Here is a 13,951-nt window from a genome sequence, read left to right on the forward strand (position 1 = left end):
ATCCACTGTTTCACCTAGCTGTCCATGGACCATATATGCAAATAGCTACAATCCAAAATGATGCAGGGAAAGTATGTTGGCAATGTGTAAGCAAACATCAGTCCTTTGCATGATAAGGCCATTACTGATTGAAGGCACAAGAGAAAATTTGCTGAAGGCAACCATGGTGCAGCCTAGCATTATAGTTATCACTCACAATCAATCAATCAATCAGGCTTTTTAAGGCAATTACTATGTGCTAGGCTCTGGGGTTATAAAGATAAAAATCAAACAATCCCTTCCCTCAATGAGATTATGTTCTATTAGATACATTCCTTTGTCCCTTACATGACATAAGCATTCTATTGACCAACACAACTATTCCTAGTGTGGGACAAATAATAATAAATGTTCTTATTATGGAGATTTGGGGAACCTTTGGGGCTAGGCACTGACTCAGTAAGGTGGCCAATGGGGGACCTACTGAGAATAAAAAGCAAGTGAGGTTTATTATAGACCTTTGATTAGTCTTAGACATCACTATTCCACACCCAAGATGTGCTAGCATAGTGCCTGGCATACACTAAGCACTTTATAAATGTTTATTGATTAATACAGAGAAGTCCCCTCTTGGAAGAGAGTAGAAGGGATATTCCATTGCATATACGATTGGATTCAATGGATGTTTTGATGGGGCAGGGCTCAGATGGGCTCACACTGTTAGCTCTACATCCCCCCTGAATTTCCTTTTTTCAGCTACAATAGATCAATTGACTCTTAGGGATGACCCTGGACCATGCACCTTGGAAGGCAAAGCCCTGATGGCTGGCGGCACCTTGGCTTATGCCTATTCTCTTGCCCGTTGCTCAATAGTCCACATCAATGCCACCTATCTTAGAATGCCAATCGCCAGCAAATGGAGAGGACACAAGTCACTCTTTATTTAGGTAGAGTGGCCCATGCAGCTAAATAGTTTTTAAATGCCTCTTCATGCTCATGATCATGGTGATGATAATGAAAATGGTGGGAAAAACTTTAGCCAGCCTAGAAAAGCAAGATTTAACGCTGCTCCCTCCAATCCTTTTTCCTCCCCACTGTTAGGAGATTCGGCCCCAGGCCAGGTGACCTGATTCCCCCCCTGGAATGGCTGCACATGCCCCAGCCTCACTCCTCAGCAATCCTGTCACTCAGCTTGGGAATCAGCATGCTCCATTAGCTAATGAGAATGCTAAGGGGAGGCAAACACCCATTAGTCAGGTCACCCACAAAGAGGCCAGCGTTCCCAGGGGAAGACCAGGCCCCTTCCTGGCTGTGGACAGGCAGGGAGGCTCTCTAGAAGGGAGAAGGCAGGCCCTGGGAAGCTAGGATAAAAGCCTTAATGCCTAGGTAAACAGCCAGGCCTCCTCAGAGAAGATACCATAAAGCCATGCCTCTGTAAGTCAGCAAACAGAATTTGATGCTATTTGAATTTGCAAGCTAATGATAAGAAATAATTGCTAAATAGCTCAGTAACTGACAGGAAATTACCCTTGTTTCTCCATAACAATGCAGCAAGACGATTCAATTAGGGCTATTGTAGATAAAAAAAATTTTTTTTGTTTACATGATTCATTTCCAAAATGACAACCAACACACCAGATACCGCTGGCTGGCAGGCGGGGCAGTTGGGCAGAGATGGGTTTGGGGTGGCAGATGAACAGAGGAGCTAGGAGGAGAGGCAGAGCAGTAGCTCACCCCAGAGGGAGGTAGGGATGGTTCTCTCTCAGCCAGCCTAGGGGCTGCTCAGGAACTCAAAGGGACAGGGGCCAGCCTTGGGCAACATCCCCGCTCAGGCCAAACAGGGTGGTCAGAGGAAGTGGAAGGCTCATTGCAGAACTCTAAGGGGCAATAATATCCATTCTACCTGCCCAGATTAAGCCCTGGGGTTCAGAAAGCAGCCTGTTGACTTTTATCACTGCAGCCTCACTGGGAACTACAAAATGGCTAAACATTCTAACTTTGCTCATGAAAAGTCACTGAATAATTAACTGAACAGAGGATTGGGCCAGCAAACCCATTTCTCTTCTGCACTGCTCCCATTTCAAAAGGGCAAGTAACAACTGGGGGTTGAGTGACTCCTAGTATATGTAACATGTGTCGTAATACTGATCTTTCCTCTTCTGGCCAAATCCTCTTCCCTCCCCCCCCCACCCCCCCCCCCCCCCCCACACACACACATGTCCTTTGACAATAGATTAGGACACTCTAGCTCAAAATTTTGAAGACAAATTGGCTTTTGAAACATCCTGGCTTTCCTTCCTTCCTTCCTTCCTTCCTTCCTTCCTTCCTTCCTTCCTTCCTTCCTTCCTTCCTTCCTTCCTTCCTTCCTTCCTTCCTTCCTTCCTCCCTTCCCTCCCTCCCTCCCTCCTTCCTTCCTTCCTTCCTTCCTTCCTTCCTTCCTTCCTTCCTTCCTTCCTTCCTTCCTTCCTTCCTTCCTTCCTTCCTTCCTTCCTTCCTTCCTTCCTTCCTTCCTTCCTTCTGTGAATTTTAACTTTATTCCACCCTGCTTAGTCTTTAGAATTCTAGCAACCAGGAATGTATACATCCCCACTTAAGGATTAACTGTGAGGAGGATGGCCTATGACCAACATGTGCTAGCAAGTGACAAATCAAAAATAATTGACAGACCCCCTGGGCTGTCCTAAACCAAGCTTAAGCTACCATTGGTACATGTGAGATGCAGAAAGTGATGTAAAGAACTGTCTATATTTTGTGTCACTTCCTCTCTATAGTCTCTTTCTCTCTCTCACTCTCTCTCTCTCTCTCTCTCTCTCTCTCTCTCTCTCTGTCTTTCTCTCTCTCTCTCTCTCTCTCTCTCTCTCTCTCTCTCTCTCTCTCTCTCTCTCTCTCTCTCTCTCTCTCTCTGTCTCTCTGTCTCTCTTTCTCTGACATTGGGCTCTTGCAATTCGCTGTTGGGAGCTCATGGCAGCATTCTTGGAGTACTTGTGGGTTTTTGCTCTGTAGTGTGGTTTAGGTGAGGCGTCTTCCCTGAATGAGTCTGGTGAGTGGTTAGGCTGATCTTTTTCTTGACCTCCTAAAGCACTATCCTCCAAAGAAGACCCTCATCTTGGAGGAGACCTCATGGCTGGAAGCTGAGCTAGATTTAATCTTCTGAGAAGGCCCCTTGGCCAAGGCCTCTGAACTTCCCTTGGCTTAGGCTAGGTCAAAGAAAATCTTATTCCCCTTTCCCTCTTCTTAATTTCTTCCTACTATTGTAATTAAACCACCATAAAAATCCCAAACTGACTTGAGTATTTATTGGGATTGAATTTAAATCCCTGGCAACCACTAAAATAATGTATTCAGTCGATAACCCTAATTTTACACTGAACACTTCCTTCTTTCCTTCCTTCTTTTTCTCCTTCCCTCCTTTCTTCCTTCCCACCCTCTTTCCTTTTTTCTTTTCCGTCTCTGTCTGTCTTTCTTTCTCTTGTTCTCTCTTTTTTCTTTCTTTTGCTTTTTCCTTTGGGACCACAATTTTAAAAATATTAACTTTTGCTTTTATATCACTTTAATTCCCAAACCTTCCTCCCTTCCTCCCTTCCTCCCTTCCTCCCTTCCTCCCTTCCTTCCTTTCTTTCTTTCTTTCTTTCTTTCTTTCTTTCTTTCTTTCTTTCTTTCTTTCTTTCTTTCTTTCTTTCTTTCTTTCTTTCTTTCTTTCTTTCTTTCTTTCTTTCTTTCTTTCTTTCTTTCTTTCTTTCTTTCTTTCTTTCTTTCTTTCTTTCTTTCTTTCTTTCTTTCTTTCTTTCTTTCTTTCTTTCTTTCTTTCTTCCTTACCTTCTGTGTTAGAATAAGTATTGGTTCTAAGGCAGAAGACTGGTGAAGGCTAGGCAATGGGGGTTAAGTGACTTGCAGAGTCACGTGTAGTTTGGAAATATCTGAGGCCAGATTTGGACCCAGATCATCCCATCTCTAGACCTGACTTTCAATCCATGGAGCCACCTGGCTGCCCTGAGACAAATATTTCTTGAGACAAAAAAAATGAAGGGGGAATAAAATAGTTATGCAAAAAGAAACAAAATAATAATGGAGACTGATAGTGTATGTGGTGCTTCACAACCATAGACCCTCACTTTTTCAATGAAGGGAGGGAGCTACATTTTCTCATCTTTTCTTTTGAGGACAAAGGAGCTTGCTTTCAATTCCTAATCTCTTCCTGGCCAGATCCCCATGCTCAGGTCTTCTCCTGGTTTTCTTTTCAAATGAGAAGTACATAAATATATAAGGATTTAAAAGGAGGATTAATAATCCTTTTAAATTTAATTTAATTTTTTTTATTTGCATGTGGAAACAATTTTTGGCAATTGTTTTCAGACCTAATAGTCCTTTAGGATCTAAAGGAATATATCTTCAGGCATGATGAAAATAATTTTTGGTTTCTGGACAAACGATTTTGTTTCAGGTCTGCCTGACTCCCTTCCATTGGGATATAGGTGGATACTGAGTATGTAAATGGGATGAAATTTTGACTTTTTTAATCCAGTTTAGTAGACACATGCTTGAGTCTTTTTGACCAACAAATCTCCTCAGACCTAGGAAATATTGCATTAAATGATGCCTGAGTCCAAGTCTAATCATATACAACTTCCTGAATAAATGAAATCAACCAGGTCCTGTTCAGCTACAATGTCCGCTATGATTTATACCTTGGAATTTTGACTTTAAATTCAGATTCATTCTGTGCTCTGTGAGCCTCAGTTTCTTCTTCTGGAAAGTGAGAAGATTGGACTAGATGTTTTCAAAGCTTATTTCTGGCTTTAAATCCTCTGGTTTTATGGCTCATATAGACCAGACAGCAGAAAATGGCCTCTACTCTGGAAATCACTGGAGAAAGAGAGAGAGAGAGAGAGAGAGAGAGAGAGAGTCAGAGAAAATTAGAAAAACTGACATATAATACAGTGTCTATATTCATTCCTCTTTAATGCCTTCAGATTCCGCCAAATCCAAGGCAGGAATTTTCCTCTATAACATTCCAGGGAGCTGAGCAGAGACCTCCTAGAAGCTACTCTATACTTGCAGAAACAAATCTGGCTGGGCAATTTATTGTTTCTCATTGGGTGAGTTTTTAGAGCAGAAAGTTAAACTTTTTATCTGCACATTCACATTCGAGTGAGATTCAATCAATTTTTGTCCCCCTCCTTTCTCCCTTCACCATACCCCCCACCCTACCCCACATACCAGAGAAGGCAAAAACTCAGAGAGACAGGACTCTGTTCCTCCTGCCTTAGAACCCAATTACAGTGGGCTGTTGCGAAATTAACGTTCACAGCCATGAAATTATGCTATAGACGCTTTATAGAAATCACTCAATCAAACAGAGTGAAACCTTTTTTATATGGTAATCATTTCCCACCATCAAATTTCATAGGAAAGAACAGTTTGATTGAACCACCTAGTTAAACTGTGTATGAAATTAGTCATTCTCATCATAAACAGTGTTCTGCAGCTTTCCCAGACAAAAGATAACAGGAGTAAGGCAGTCATTGGTTAGGAGTAATGGCCCTGAATTCCACCTGGATCACATTCCTGTTCATTTAGTCATGGAGTTACACAGACTGGAGTTGTCTGCCCCATGATTTGGGAGTTCAGGTCTTTTTATTTTATTTTATTTTATTTTATTTTTGTTTGTTTGTTTTTCTTCCTTCCTTTTTTTTTTGTTCCTCCACCAGGACCTGTGTTATGACAGGAATAGCAATGGAATGGAGGAGATTCAGTAGATCTGGATTCTCATCCAATTTCTGCCACTGGTCTCAATTTCTTCAACTGAAAGATGAAGGGGGGGGGGAGGGTTGAACTAAATGATCTCTGAGGTCGCTCCTCAGACATAAAATAACAGAAAAAAAAACCCGATTCTATGATTGTATGCATTCTTTTTCTCTACTTCCTGAGACAATTATTCAGTGGCATTTGAATGGTGAACTGAAATCAGAATTATTTCCTGACATAGGGAAGGGCATAGGAATAAATTAATCAAGAAACAAGTGTTTATTAGGCACCTACTATATGCCAAACATTATGAGACCTTGGCTTTCTTCTAAACTACAGGTTTGCTAACAGGGCTTGTCCTAGTATTTATTATTAAGTACATACTACACACCAGGCATTGTGCTAGTGTAGTAATACTCTAGACTTCTAAACTATAGGTTCATGAACAGATCAGGTCCCCACAGCTGGCTACTTCTCCCCGTTGGGGTTCTAGGGAATCCTTAGGGAGCAACGAAGTTCTTCTAATGCTATTGTTCAAAACTCCCATTCCAAAATATTGCCCTCCATTGTTAGTTACCAGTGGATTAACACCCAGTATTATTTTGTCTATTGATATGTCCTCACTATTTTTTTAACCCTTACTTTCTGTTTTAGAATCAATGCTAAGTATTGGTTCCAAGACAGAAAAGCAGTAAGCACTAGGCAACTGAGGTTAAATGACTTGTCAAGGGTCTCATAGCTAGGAAGTGTCTAAGGCCAGATTTGAACTCAGGTTCTACTGTTTCTACGCTTGTTCTCAATCCACTGAGTCATCTACCTGTCCCTCTTCTCATTATTGTTAACAACTGTTTAACATCAGTTAGCTTTTACAAAGGGATATTTACTAAAAAGGATATAAGAAGAGTCAAAATACATCTTTAAAACTGGGGCTGGCTGCTCTTTTCCTTTTCTACACACTCTAGTTCCTGAAGAGAGGAGATTCGAACTTAAAGAAGGACTACAAACATTCCCGCCACTGAGTTAATTTCCCCTGTACACCTATTCTGACAACTGGACCTTCCCATCACTGCAGCCACCTGGACCAATTCCTGGTTGCCAGTCACTGAGGATACAAATACAGAGAATAAAATAAGGCCTACAGATGTGAAAAGATGAAGAGAGAATCCAAAAGCTAGCCTTATTTAACAAGAAAACTCATGAAAAAAATGGGTGTAATGGACATTTACCTACCTTATAGGGTGGTTTTAGGGATCAAAATGTAAATCACTGTAGACATTTCCCAGATAATGATGATGACAATGATGATGATGAGGCATAGGACTGAAATTTATGGCTGGCCTTCTGCATGGCTGTTGGTATTAAGCAAGTGCAATGGTTTCTCTGGACAAACAGGTAAATTTGGGGTTGGGAAGCTGAAGAATCATGGTAGTGTGGAAAAAAACACAAATAAAATAAAACAGGAAATCTGTACTGTACAATTGGTCATACCATCATCTAATTGTCTAAAATGTGGGCAAGTCACTCTGTCTCTTTATATGCCAATTTCCTCATCCATAAGATGGGTATAATAATGACAGTCTTTCCTCACTTTCATGTATGTTGTGATAATCAAATAAGCTAATGGTTGTGAAAATCCATTGAGATGCAAAAAATTTTATACAAGTCCAAGATGTTATAGATAGCCTTGAAAAGAGAAATGTGAAGCCTATCTAAGGGGAAATTGAGGTAAAACAACAACAACAACAACAATAATGGAATGTTCAGTCCATACGATCCACTATACAACTCCATTCATAGAAAATTTTATAGGACCTAGAACTCAAAGAACTCATTTAGGGGGTCAATAACTTAACCTTCTTATTTTAGAGAGGAGCAATCTGAGACCCAAAAGGAAGTAACTGGCCACAGATTACATAGGTAGGAAGTAGCCGAGGTGAGAATTTAATTCAAACCTTTTGATTTTATAGACTATAAACTTCCTGGGGGGCAGGAAACTTGTCTTATTGAAACTTTCTGTCTCTGCAGTACTTAATATCATGTTTTTGGTTTTGTTCAAAGTGAAGACATTTTGTGAAGTAGTATAACAAGAAAGTGGTACTAGGAATATCCCATCCTGCCAATAAAGCTAAGCACACATATATTTATACATATATACACATGTATACACATATGTATATGTAAATATACCCATATGTGCATGATATATGCATATAAACATAAAAATAAAGATATACATATTTCTGGTGAGAAGAGCAGAAGCAAGTATTGGAGATGCATATGGCCAGTGAATACAAATGGCGCCAGGGAGCACATTTGGCAGAACAACTAATGCCTCCTTTTCCTGGGGGCCATTTATGGTTTCTAATGATATCATTGTGAAAATATTCTTCCTGGGTCTAGTACAAGAACCCTTAATAACTCTATTGCTTCTAGGAACCAATGCAAACTCCTATTTGGTATTTTAAATCCTTCACAAAATGGTTCCAGCCTATTTTTGCAGATTTATTTCACATTACTTTCCAAATGCAGTCAATATTCCTGTCAAATTCCTACTAGTTCTTCCTCTTATATGACATCCCATCTCTCACCTGGGTGCCTTCGTACCAGCTATATATGCCAGGGATAGTCTCCATTCTTCTACCTCGTGGGATCTTGAGGTTCCTCCAAGGTTTGCTGAAGTGTCACCTGTCACACAAAGATTTTTTTTATCCCAATAGTTGTTAATATTTAATATCTCATAAATTACTATATAGTTATTTATTTCTGTGCATGTTGTAAAACTCTATAATAGAAAATATTTCATTTTTTGCCTATACCTCGAATTGAGATTCAGATCCAAATCTTCCAGGTCTGAAGTAGCCAGGTGTTACAGTGGAGAGAGCACTAAGCCTGGACTCAGGAAGACCTGTGGTCCAATTTAGCCCCAGATATATATGAACTGTGTGACAACGGGCAAGTCATTTAACCTGTTGTTGCCTCAGTTTCCTCAACTGCAAAATGGGGAAAATAATAACACCAACCTCATAGGGTTGTTGTTAGAATTAAATAAGAGATTGTAAAATGCTTAGCATAGTGTCTGGCACATAGTGGGGATTATAGAAATGATTCTGTTCCTCCTCTCTCTTTCCACACCAAATCAAAATGCTTCATGCTGTTGATTGTATGGGCAGGCACAGCTTACCTTCAGAAAAATCCTATTTTTGCCTTTTTTTTCTCTTACCTTTTGTCTTAGATTTGATACTCTTGGTTCTAAGGCAGTAGAGTGGTAAGGGCTAGGAACTGGGGTTAAGTGACTTGTCCAGGGTCACACAGCTAGGAAGTATATGAGGCCAACTTTGAACCCAGGACCTGTCTCTCAGTCCATTGAGCCATCTATCTGTCCCTTTACCTTCACTTTAATGTGTGTGTGTGTGTGTGTGTGTGTGTGTGTGTAAACTATCCCAAGAAGAAGGGAGAAACTGCCTTATCGATGGGATTCTAGTGGTGAGATCTTGGGGGGGTGATTTGTGCCCCACTCCTACAGAGGACCACAAAACAAGGTGTGGGGTCAGAAGAGAGAAGTCTGTTCTAAGATATGGCCCATTCATCCCTCTCTGGATAGCGCAGGACTACTGCTCAGGCAGGCCTAAACCTAAACGTTATAGCTTTGGTTAGGGCCAAGGGCACCCTAATGGACAGGCCTTTCTCATCTTCTCCTAGAATAGCAGCATGGCCCGCCTGAATTTCCTCATAAATGCCTTGAACCTTTAGGGGACGGACGACATCCACACTGGGCTGAGCCCTTGAAGGGGCTCTCAGGTCAGTGGTGTCGCTTTGCTACTCTGGGTGTCCCTGTTGCTGTATCCTTTAGAAACTCTTGCTCTGGGGAATGTTCTCTCAATGATGGGACTGGTTAGGTGTGGGGGAGCCTAGGATGGGGTGAGAGCAGTCAATAGAAGGGGTAAATCAAACCGGGTTTCCAGGGTCAGTGGGAGGAGGAGGAAGGGGATCAGGGATGGTCCCTGCAAGAAGGCAACCTTGGACTTGGCACATCCACCGGCTCTGCCCAGACTCCGAAACTTTTCTGGGTTAGCGTGTGGTCTTCCTAGATCGTAATCACCTTCCTGCCATTTGGCTCACTGTAGCAGCTATAAATAAGGAGGTCAGGTTTTCATCCAGACACTTTTAGTTACTTTTTTTTTAACCCTTTCCTTCCATCTTAAAATCAATACTGTATATGAATTCCAAGGCAGAAGGGCAATCAGGGCTGGGCAATGAGATTAAATGACTTGCCCAGGGTCACACAGCTAGGAAGTGTCTTGGGCCAGATTTGAACCAGGGCCTTCTGTCTCCAGACCTGGCTCTCAATCTATTGAGCCTCTTAGCTGCCCCCCTGCTTTTTATTACTAATGTCACAGACAAGTAGACATTTTCCTAGTCCTTTCTATTGCTAGTGCCTTCTGTCAGAGGTTATTATCCATTTACACTATATTCATTGTGTATATACATTTTTATGTGTTATATCCTCCATTGGGGTATGAATTTCTTTGTCAAAAGAGACCATGTTTTTGCCCTGGCTTGAATTCACAGTGCCTGTCACATAGAAAGTGCAACATAAATTCTTATTTACTTATTGACTTACTGATTGGCTATTGATTGAATAAATATGGAGAGGAAATAGTTATGGGGGATTCCAGAAAAGAGAAGGCTAAAAGTATTAAGTAATGAACAGAGATAACCTGCTTCAAAGAAGCCTTCTGGGTCTCATAACATGGTTTTGGTTTTGGCTACATTTGGGATATGCTGTTTAGTTCTATGTGTGGTCATTTGGGGAAGGCATTGCCAGTCTGGAGTATTTCTAGAAGATGGGAGTCAAGATTGGGAGGGGAGCTTATTGCAATGACATTCCTAGGTGGCAAAATGGCTCAGTGGATGGAGGGCCAGGCCCCCAACCCTGGAGATCCTGGGATCCTCACCCACTTTTCTAGCTGTGTGACCCTGGGCAAATCACTTAATCCCCATTGCCTAGCCCTTACTATTCTCTTGCCTTGAAACCAATACACAGTACTGATTCTAAGATGAAAGGTAAGGATAATTTTTAATTAAATTTTGAAGGTTTTTTTTAAATAAGAGACAAGAAACGACATCCAAGGATTAGATGAACTAAGGATGCTTAGTGTAGAGACAAGAAGACACAGTCAGGGATTAGTTTCATGTATTCCTTTGAAAGACTGATAGAGGAAAGAGGGAGGAAATGTGTTTTGTCCACACCTAAAGGTCTGAATTAGGAGCAATGGAGAGAAATGGCAAAAAGACATTTTTTGGCTTGACTGAAGAAAAAACCTTACTCACAATTAAAACTTTCCAAATTAGAATGGTCTGTCCTGGGAAAGGAGGGCATTTCTCATTAATGAAAGTTTTGGGGCAAGCACGAGATGACCCTCTCTCATTCCTGTGCAGGTATTTGTTGGCTTAGCTAATATCCTTGTTAGCTCCCTTAGCCTACCTCAGAAAGGCTACTGTCACCAGCACTTGAAGGAAAGCTCTCTCTCCATTCCAGGCACAAACCCCTCTGCCACCTGTTGAGGCCATCGTGCTAAAAGTCCATCCTTTGGTCTATGACACTGAAGATTCTAGTTTTAAATTTCATCTAAGAAGGCAGACACATTAGGCTATAGCTGCCTATTAACATCCTCAGGTGAATTAGGATAATGAATTAGCTTCAGTTTCACAATAAGAACCTTCAGAGATGAGACTCTCCCCAAGCGACCTTCGTTATCTAGAGGGAAGGGTGAAAAGTCCATATTGTGGATTGCTGACCAGGAGGGCAGTTATAAATGTGGTATTGCTTGGAGTGGGGGGACACGAGACTCTCAAGGCACAGCATGAATGCCCTGAGAAAAGCCCTGTAAAGGACAAAGAGGGGCCAAGAAGACAAATGAATTGATGCGAAGAATAAACCTCAGTTTTGTCAGTTTTTCCTTGGGATGGTTTTCTCTGCCATGATTTGTAAGATTGACTAGCAGGTCCTGAATTCTTCAATAATATTAAATGGCAGGAATGACAGCATCTCCAGAGCACCAGACACTGGGGCTGTGATGCATTGCCCAATTTAACTTGCATAGATACCAAAACAGCCAGGGCAGGCAAGAGGACCCAACTGGGGCAGTGGAGACTTCAAGTATGCATGTGGGTGTGCTAGTATGTGAGTATGTGTGTACATGTGCACATGTGTATACATGTGTGCTTGTATATACATGTATATGCACAGAAATATGTATGCATACATACATATACAAACATATGTATAGATGGAGTGATAGAGATAGAGGGATGGATAGATAGATGGATGGATGGACAGAGAGATGGATAGATGGATAGATAGATGATACATAGATGGATGGAGAGAGGTAAATGGATAGATGGATGGATGGAGAGAGATAGATGGAGAGAGAGAAAGAAAAAGAGAGAGAAAGGGAGAGAGATGGATGGATGCAAGGACAGTAGGAGCCTCCAGTTTGCAACTATAACTAGTCCAAAAGGCTTTCTGCTAGAAAACAATAGGCTAGCTCCTAAATCCCTCTGGGCTGTGAGATTCTATGAATTTAACTGGGTTATAGACATAAACCACCCTGATAGACTGATATCAGCCAAGGCTGTGTAGAGGAAAGAACTAAGCTTAGCCCAACACAAGCCTTTCCCATGGATTCTGTGGATGTGAATGTGCATGTCCCAGAAATGATGGATATTTAGGAGAGATCACATCTGTTCAGCTAGACCAGCTGTTTTCTCCATGCATCGCTTTGGAACCTATTTCTAAGATTGAGGTAGACAGTAGGGATGGGAGAGGGTAGTGCAAGATGAATTAACAGACTAAGAAAACAAGGCTGAAGAGACATCAAAGGCTCTACTCCAGCTCCACATGCCTCAGGTCAGAGTGAAGTATCACTGAATCAGTCTCTAATTCACTCCATGAAACTAGGAATCTGGGCCATTGGCTGTAGTGTTCACTGAAGCATGCAGTTTCTGTTTGGGGTTGGGCTATAGGGGAGAGGAAATCCTGACAGTGTGGATTTAAGAGGAGAGCCAAGAAATTCAAACTCTTTTATATAGATGTAAATATCAAAACTGGCAAACCGTGTATTGGAGCTGAGATCAATGTGCAGAATCAATAACCCTGGCAGGGATCTCTGTTGTTTCATTGTTATTTCCTTAGTAAGTCTCTTCTTAGAGTCCACTTTGGGGTGTCACAGCTTAAGAAGGAGTACAAAGAATAATGAGAAATTCACAGAGTGGGTTAGAAAATAAGACCTTTAGAAAAAGATTAAAAGAACTCGAATTGTTATCCTAGAAAAAGCCTTGCTTATTAATTTGCTGTGTAACCTTAGGCAAATTTGGATTTCAGTCACCAAATTTGGAAAAGGGATGAGGGTATACATTTGGTGATGAGAGGGTCTTTCAACTCTAATTTACATGCTTATAATTGAGGTAGGGTAAGTGATTTTCCATGTTGAAAAAGTTACACTTCAATTTTCGTTGACTAGCCATTCACATCATGGTTTAGTTTTGTCCTGATTGGGAAGCCAAAATATGATGAAAAGAACTGGAAACGATAAGTCAGGAAGTGACATAAGATGTGGTCATAGGAGAGTGGCGATGCAAGGTCAAGGAGGAAGAATGAAGCCTGGAGGAGTTTCTATCTGTGCTTGCCCTTCCCTTGACTCCATTCTGTTGTTCTACTAGTGATTAATAAACTGTAAGGATCAGAATGCCAAATGGTCCAGCCAATGATCCAGGCTTGCCAAGAAGCATTTGGAGGCCAGGATCATAGCGCTGGCAAGTCTAATAGAACACTGAGTGAAAAAGCAGGGGCTGCAGGAGTCAACTCTGCTTTTTGAGTTTCCAAGTGAGTAGTCTTTGACCCTTCTGGAGACTGTGAATGGAGAAGCAGATGTTTTGGCCATCAGTGGAAAAATAGATGCAAGGTGAATTGCAATTGATCATAGAAGCAACCAAGTCTAAGTATCTGAAGTGTGTGTGTGTGTGTGTGTGTGTGTTGTAAAACTCATTTAAAGTGGTTGTGGACTTTGTCTTGGCTAAAACAGTCATGTAGCTTGCACAATAATTGCTTAAATATATATATATATATATATATATTTAAATCTATTCCTTCTTGATTATATAATAATGAGGAACTCACTGAACACAGTCAAGCCAAGCTTGGTTGATAGATTCCAACATATCCTGC

At 41.2% G+C, this 13,951-nt stretch overlaps 1 long non-coding RNA gene across 1 annotated transcript in view; it reads right to left on the bottom strand.

Annotated features, from left to right (window-relative positions):
- Positions 1 to 3,984: 3,984 nt before the first annotated feature.
- Positions 3,985 to 13,951, bottom strand: part of LOC103103150 (uncharacterized) — a 62,120-nt gene continuing 52,153 nt past the window's right edge. The window contains exons 2-4 of the long non-coding RNA XR_458982.3: positions 8,313 to 8,409; positions 6,955 to 7,136; positions 3,985 to 4,842 (exon numbers count right to left, since the gene is read on the bottom strand). This is a non-coding gene — a long non-coding RNA (uncharacterized LOC103103150). The remainder of the gene's footprint in view (positions 4,843 to 6,954; positions 7,137 to 8,312; positions 8,410 to 13,951) is intronic.

Source organism: Monodelphis domestica, chromosome 1, assembly GCF_027887165.1.
Source record: "Monodelphis domestica isolate mMonDom1 chromosome 1, mMonDom1.pri, whole genome shotgun sequence".
In the NCBI taxonomy this organism is placed as follows: Eukaryota; Metazoa; Chordata; class Mammalia; order Didelphimorphia; family Didelphidae; genus Monodelphis; species Monodelphis domestica.